Consider the following 6,579-nt stretch of genomic DNA (forward strand, 5'->3'; position numbering starts at 1 on the left):
AGGAGAGTTTATGATCAAAATGGTAAAATTGCAAACTACGTAAAGAGATGAAATTATAAAAACACTGATAATACTGACAAAGCTCAAGAGGTTAAAATGCCTTAGGGATTTTCTCTTAAAAAAGCACCCAAACATTTATTATGCATTTATAAGGAAAACCTGTTTGATTGCTTTCACTTTTTCACCATTATGCAATGGAGTCAGACAACAATGCTGTGCAGCCAGCCTCCCTCCCCCCTCCAATAGAGATTTTCGGTGTTGTTTCACTCACAAGCGCAAACCGCCGCAGGTCCGTAGGGGGTGCGAGCCTTGGGAGTAGATTTACTCAAGGGCAGAAATTCGTCAGCGACCGCTTCGCTAGGTGAAAATTCACTCAGAAAACGTTAATTCAATGGAATGCGGAGTTTAGTTTGTGGGCGCCGAACGCTGGCGACGTTTCGCAAGTGTTACTTCAGCAATGTGAGCAATTGAAAGTGAAGATTCGCTAGCGCTCATTTCTGCCTAGAGCAAATTCGCTATACGTCTTGTGCTCAGGTTTATTTGCATACAGTGGGAAATTTAAAGTTAAATGTTGCAACAAATACATTACATTACACAAGTCCAGGGAACTTTAATAAAGAAAATAGAGTTGTTATAATGCCCTCCACATGAGCCCACTGTATAGTTAATGTTCCATATGTTTAAAATTTATGGGGGAACCCGGTAACCCAAAAAAAATTTTAAGGACTTTGCAGGCTATCACGCCAGCGTTTTTTGGACTTAGAAGCTTTTTCCACTAAAAAAAATATGATGTAAGTAACAGAAGGTTGAGGAAGATCTATGCACTCCAGTGCATTTCGCCTGGCCTGAGCTGGCGAAGGCAAGTCTGGCGAAAGAGGTAACGTTCAGTAAAATCCGCATTTTATTTGATTTGTTGAGTAACATCCATTCGCCAGAGCGAATTGTCGCCTCGCGATAGAGTGCGAATGACCACTAGCATCGATCTCATTCACTAGCGAAGTGACGCCTGCGCCCGTTAGTAAATTGGCGATGTCCCTGTTGGAGCGGTAACGCTAGATTTTAGCTATTTCGCCCTCGAGTAAATCTTTCCCCTGGTGTAGTCACCCCGCACCCCCGGTAGTTCCACCACTGGCTGCACCTATTGAAGCAGAGGAATCCTGTAGTTACAGCCACCTTCAGACCAGGTGGTAGTTCAGTCAGTTTATTGGTTGATCCACATCACCTTCTTTCAGGATGGGGGTAGAATATATGGGCATATATTTAAATACAGAGGTGAAGTGTACAATTTGTATTCAGTGTTGTACAACCGGTTGGTTACTTATATCCTGTTTAACCTCTTTTTTGACTGCACTAAACATATAACTAGCTACTGTAATCTCCAAAAATCTCATCTCCACCCACTGCATTCCATCATTACTGCTGCTGTTTTGCCATCTATATGCATCTGTAAGCACATATCAATAGGAGTTGTATTTATTAACTACTGGCCTAGCACTAAATGATGAAATGTGAGTAGAATTTTCCTCATTAAAGGAAAACTAAACCCCTAAACAATGTAGGTTTCTATAAAAATATATTGCATAAAACAGTTCGTATGTAAAACCCTGCTTCATGTAAATAAACCATTTTGATAATAATATACTTTTTTTTTAGTAGTATGTGCCATTGGGTAATCCTACATAGAAAACTGTCATAAAACAAGGGCAGTCCCCTGGGATCATACGATTCACAGTGCACACAAACAAACCAAACAAATTATACTTTCTAGGTAACATGAGCCAATTAACAGAGAGCGTTTTGTCTTTTAATCTCACTTCTTCAGTATTTCTGGTCAGGTGATCTCTGGGGCAGCACACAGACCATGGTTCAAGGCAAGATATGTAAAAGGGCAATATTTGCTTAAATATATATATATACTAGTTTGGTAAGATTCTTTAATAGGCCACTTCATTTGATATAAACTATATGTTGCTTAAGTATTCATTTTGGGGTTATAGTTTTCCTTTAAGTCATAATGTTTGACCTATATGTGAGTTTTGCTTATAGTGTACAAGGTGAGTACTGAAACACAACTGAGCCTTGCACCTTGCATCAGCCTTGACTGAGTAGTAAGTACCTGGATTCATGTGCTTTGTTTACAAACCTGGCAAATTTGAATGCATTTAAATGCAATAAAAAAAAGAGATGTGCCCTCATTCGGCTTCACCTTACATTGTATATTATACAAAGAACATCAAACTGCTGAGGAGTGGCATATCACAAACAAGTGAGGAAATAGAATAGATCTCATTAATATTGGGAGAGTTACATAGATGATATTATACAGGAGATAATTAGGGTAAATATTAGAATGAAAGATAACAACTTAGTCGCAAAATAAATCTTTATGCCCTAGCTATTCTTTATGACATGGAATATAGGAAGGGAAACAGTACTATAAAATTTCCAATTATGACTTCTTTCCAAATCATTCACTCTTTCACAACTCACAAGTAAAAAACCGTACCATGACCAGACCACTAATAGTACTAGAGCCCTGGAAATAAAAGGAAGGCTATGAGGGGAGGGAATATTGAAATGAACAGAATGTTCGGACTTCTCTTGCCAATTAAAGCCATTCTGCAGCTTCTTACAAACTCCATAGTGGGTAAACTAATTTTAATCCATCTAATATAATGAGTTATTAAAATTTTGAAGTCTAAATGTAATTTATACAGGCATGGGATATGTTATCCAGAAAGCTTCGAATTACTGAGGGTTGTCTCCCATAGACTCCATTATAATAAAACAATCCAAATTTTAAAAATTTTTTTTGCCTTTTTCTCTGCATTGTACTTGATCCAAACCAAGATATAATTAATCCTTATTGGAAGCAAAACCAGCTTGTTTTGTATATGTAATTTTTACATGATTTTCTAGTAGACTTATGGTATGAAGATCAAAAATAACAAACAAATAAAAAAACAAACAAATACAAAAAGTATTTTAGAAATGATACCTATATTGGCTAACAATAAAATACCAATATAGGTATCATTTCTACAATACTTTTTGTATTTGTTTGTTTTTTATTTATTTTTTTTAAGTTTTTATTTATGCATTTTAAAATTACAACAGAAGATAAAGAAAGCAGAAGAGAACCATCATATATTGTATTGACCAGTTAAACAAGAGTGCACATGCTAAGCATTTCGTACTCACAAATTTCACAGTCAGTACCCTCACCTCCAAATTGCTTTAATGCGATGCACGTCCAACGGTTTCCAACTTCAATCCGTTCAATCAAACCAAATATAGTAATTGACGGCACCAGTCAGCGATTTGTTATCTTAAAATGCCTTTATTGGGACATAGGCTCTGACCCCAAACACCCGGCAACGTTTCAGACCACTCCCGGTCTTTTCTCAAGCCACTCAAACAGCACCTGTGCTCTGTTACTTATACAATGTATCACAGTGACCCCTAGTGACATTTTCCATAATTACAATGTTTCACATTTGCAAATCGCCATAATTGTATCAGGTTACATAAACCAAAAGACGTGTATCTCTATACTTCCTCCCTACTCCCTCTATACCTTTGTGCATAAAGTCCAGTGTTCCTTAAAGTGTCCAATATTTTAGATGTGAAAAAGTTTTGCTGTAAAAGAAGGATACATAATAATTACCCCTTCAATAAAATACATATTAAAAGACTTTTTTACGCATTATTATTAAAAACAATTCAGCGATATATTTTACTCAAGTCATATTCCCTGTTGAGGCCATGGGGAGCCATCATTTCCAATTTTCTGATCCATCTTGCTTCTTTCTTTAATAGCATCTTTATTCTATCTCCTCCCCTTCGCATTTTTGGTACACTATCTATTATTTGATACTTTAATTGTTGCACCCCATGGCCTGCAGCTAGAAAATGACTTGCAACTGCTTGGTCACTTTTTTTGGTATTTATTGCGGACTTGTACTCTCTTATGCGCTCCTTAGCGCTTCTGGTAGTCTGTCCAACATAGGATAACCCACACGGGCACTTAATCACATATATAACATAAGTGCTCTCACAGGTATAGAAACCATTAAGTTTAATTGCTGTACCTTTCCTTGGGTGATACAATATGTTGCCTTTTAGGCAATTTGAACAACAGTTGCAGCCAAGACATGGGTATGTCCCATTTTTTCTTGGCCGCAACAGTCGCTCTTGGGCACCACTCCCTCCTATTGTCTGCTCTTACAGCCATCGATCCAATCGTTTTTGATTTTTTTTTATACGAAATGAGTGGAACATTTTTAAAGGAGTCAATCTCCGGTAAGCCCTCTTTGAGCAATGGCCAATGTTTCCTGATTGCTTTCTCTACATAGGTACTCACAGTACTATACCTTGACACAAATGGGATTCTCTGAGTTTGACTTTTTTTACTTTTCTTTATGTTTCGCTGAACCTCATCCCGTTGTTTCTCCAATAATCCCATAGGGTATCCTCGCTCTATAAATTTGGTTTGCATTTCATTCAGTCGAGTTTCTAATGCACTGCCATCGGATACTATTCTTTTAACTCTAGTGAATTGTGATTTCGGTACTGATTTTTTTTTTTTTTTTTTGGATGAAATGATCTATAATGCAATAAAGTATTTTTATCTGTTGGCTTTATATAGAGATCCGATGACAGTGCATTATCCTTTTGACTAATTAAAGTGTCCAAAAACGAGACCTGATGTTGATCACTGTGTAGTGTAAATCTTAAATTTGTGCTGGTACAGTTGATTTGCTCATGAAATTTTGAAAGGGTCCCCTGTGGCCCTGTCCATATTATGAAAATATCATCGATAAATCTGTACCAGCACAAACAATACGCCTTATACAGCTCATTTGTATACACAAAGGTCTCTTCAAATGCATTCATGTAAATATTTGCATATGAACGGGCCACATTGGACCCCATCGTGGTTCCCCGTGTCTGCAGGTAAAATTGATCCTTAAATAAGAAGAAATTATTGTATAAGACCAATTTTAAACAGGTCAAAACAAAGTTTTTTTGTGACCCATCCAAAGATTCATCTCGGCCCAGCTCGACGCAGACCACCTCCACACCCCCATCATGTGGGATGGAGGTGTACAGGCTCTCCACGTCAAGCGTGGCCAAGATGATATCCCCTGGTAAATTTTGTAATTGCTTTATCTTGTTCAAGAAATCTCCAGTATCTTTTACATAAGTAAGATGTGTTGATACATAAGGGTTAACTATTTTATCAACAAAAACCGAGAGTGGAGACAAAATGGACTCCATACATGAAACGATAGGACGCCCTGGGGGATTCTCTAAATTCTTATGTATTTTAGGTAAAACATAAAATACCGGTGTTATTGGGTTTTCTATTTGCAAGAATTCCCCCGGGGGCCCATCGATTATATTTGCTTCACGGGCATTTTTTATAAGATCTGTTATCTGTGCCCTGATGTTCGGGAGAGGACTGGTGGCTAGTCTTTTATATGTAGATTCATCAGATAATTGACGTTCAATTTCACTGATATACTGATCTTTATCCATAACCACCAGGGCTCCTCCTTTATCAGCTGGCTTAATCATAAGCCTGTCATCTTTTATCAACATTTGTAGTGATCTGTATTCTGCCTGTGATAAATTTTTAGGGATAGTACGTAAAGTTCCTTTTCTATAATCCCCTTCTATGTCTTTTATCTTTCTGGTTACATTTTTAATAAAGGTCTCCACAAAAACATTATCACCCCGTGGTATATATAAACTTGGTTTCTTAAGTTGTAAGCTGTTTGCCTTAAAAGTACAAAAGCCATCATTCCCACCCTGGTTATTGCTGTTTCGAAATTCCACCTTCACGCACAAAGGTATAGAGATACACGTCTTTTGGTTTATGTAACCTGATACAATTATGGCGATTTGCAAATGTGAAACATTGTAATTATGGAAAATGTCACTAGGGGTCACTGTGATACATTGTATAAGTAACAGAGCACAAGTGCTGTTTGAGTGGCTTGAGAAAAGACCGGGAGTGGTCTGAAACGTTGCCGGGTGTTTGGGGTCAGAGCCTATGTCCCAATAAAGGCATTTTAAGATAACAAATCGCTGACTGGTGCCGTCAATTACTATATTTGGTTTGATTGAACGGATTGAAGTTGGAAACCGTTGGACGTGCATCGCATTAAAGCAATTTGGAGGTGAGGGTGCTGACTGTGAAATTTGTGAAACTGATTGTCCACTTAAGTCGTGCACCATACCCCAGATAAAATAACTTTTGCTTATACAAAATTTACCAGGGGATATCGTCTTGGCCATGCTTGATGTGGAGAGCCTGTACACCTCCATCCCACATGATGGGGGTGTGGAGGTGGTCTGCGTTGAGCTGGGCCGAGATGAATCTTTGTATGGGTCACAAAAAAACTTTGTTTTGACCTGTTTAAAATTGGTCTTATAAAATAATTTCTTCTTATTTAAGGATCAATTTTACCTGCAGACACGGGGAACCACGATGGGGTCCAATGTGGCCCCTTCATATGCAAATATTTACATGAATGCATTTGAAGAGACCTTTGTGTATACAAATGAGCTGTA

This window comes from Xenopus laevis, chromosome 3S, assembly GCF_017654675.1.
Source record: "Xenopus laevis strain J_2021 chromosome 3S, Xenopus_laevis_v10.1, whole genome shotgun sequence".
In the NCBI taxonomy this organism is placed as follows: domain Eukaryota; kingdom Metazoa; phylum Chordata; class Amphibia; order Anura; family Pipidae; genus Xenopus; species Xenopus laevis.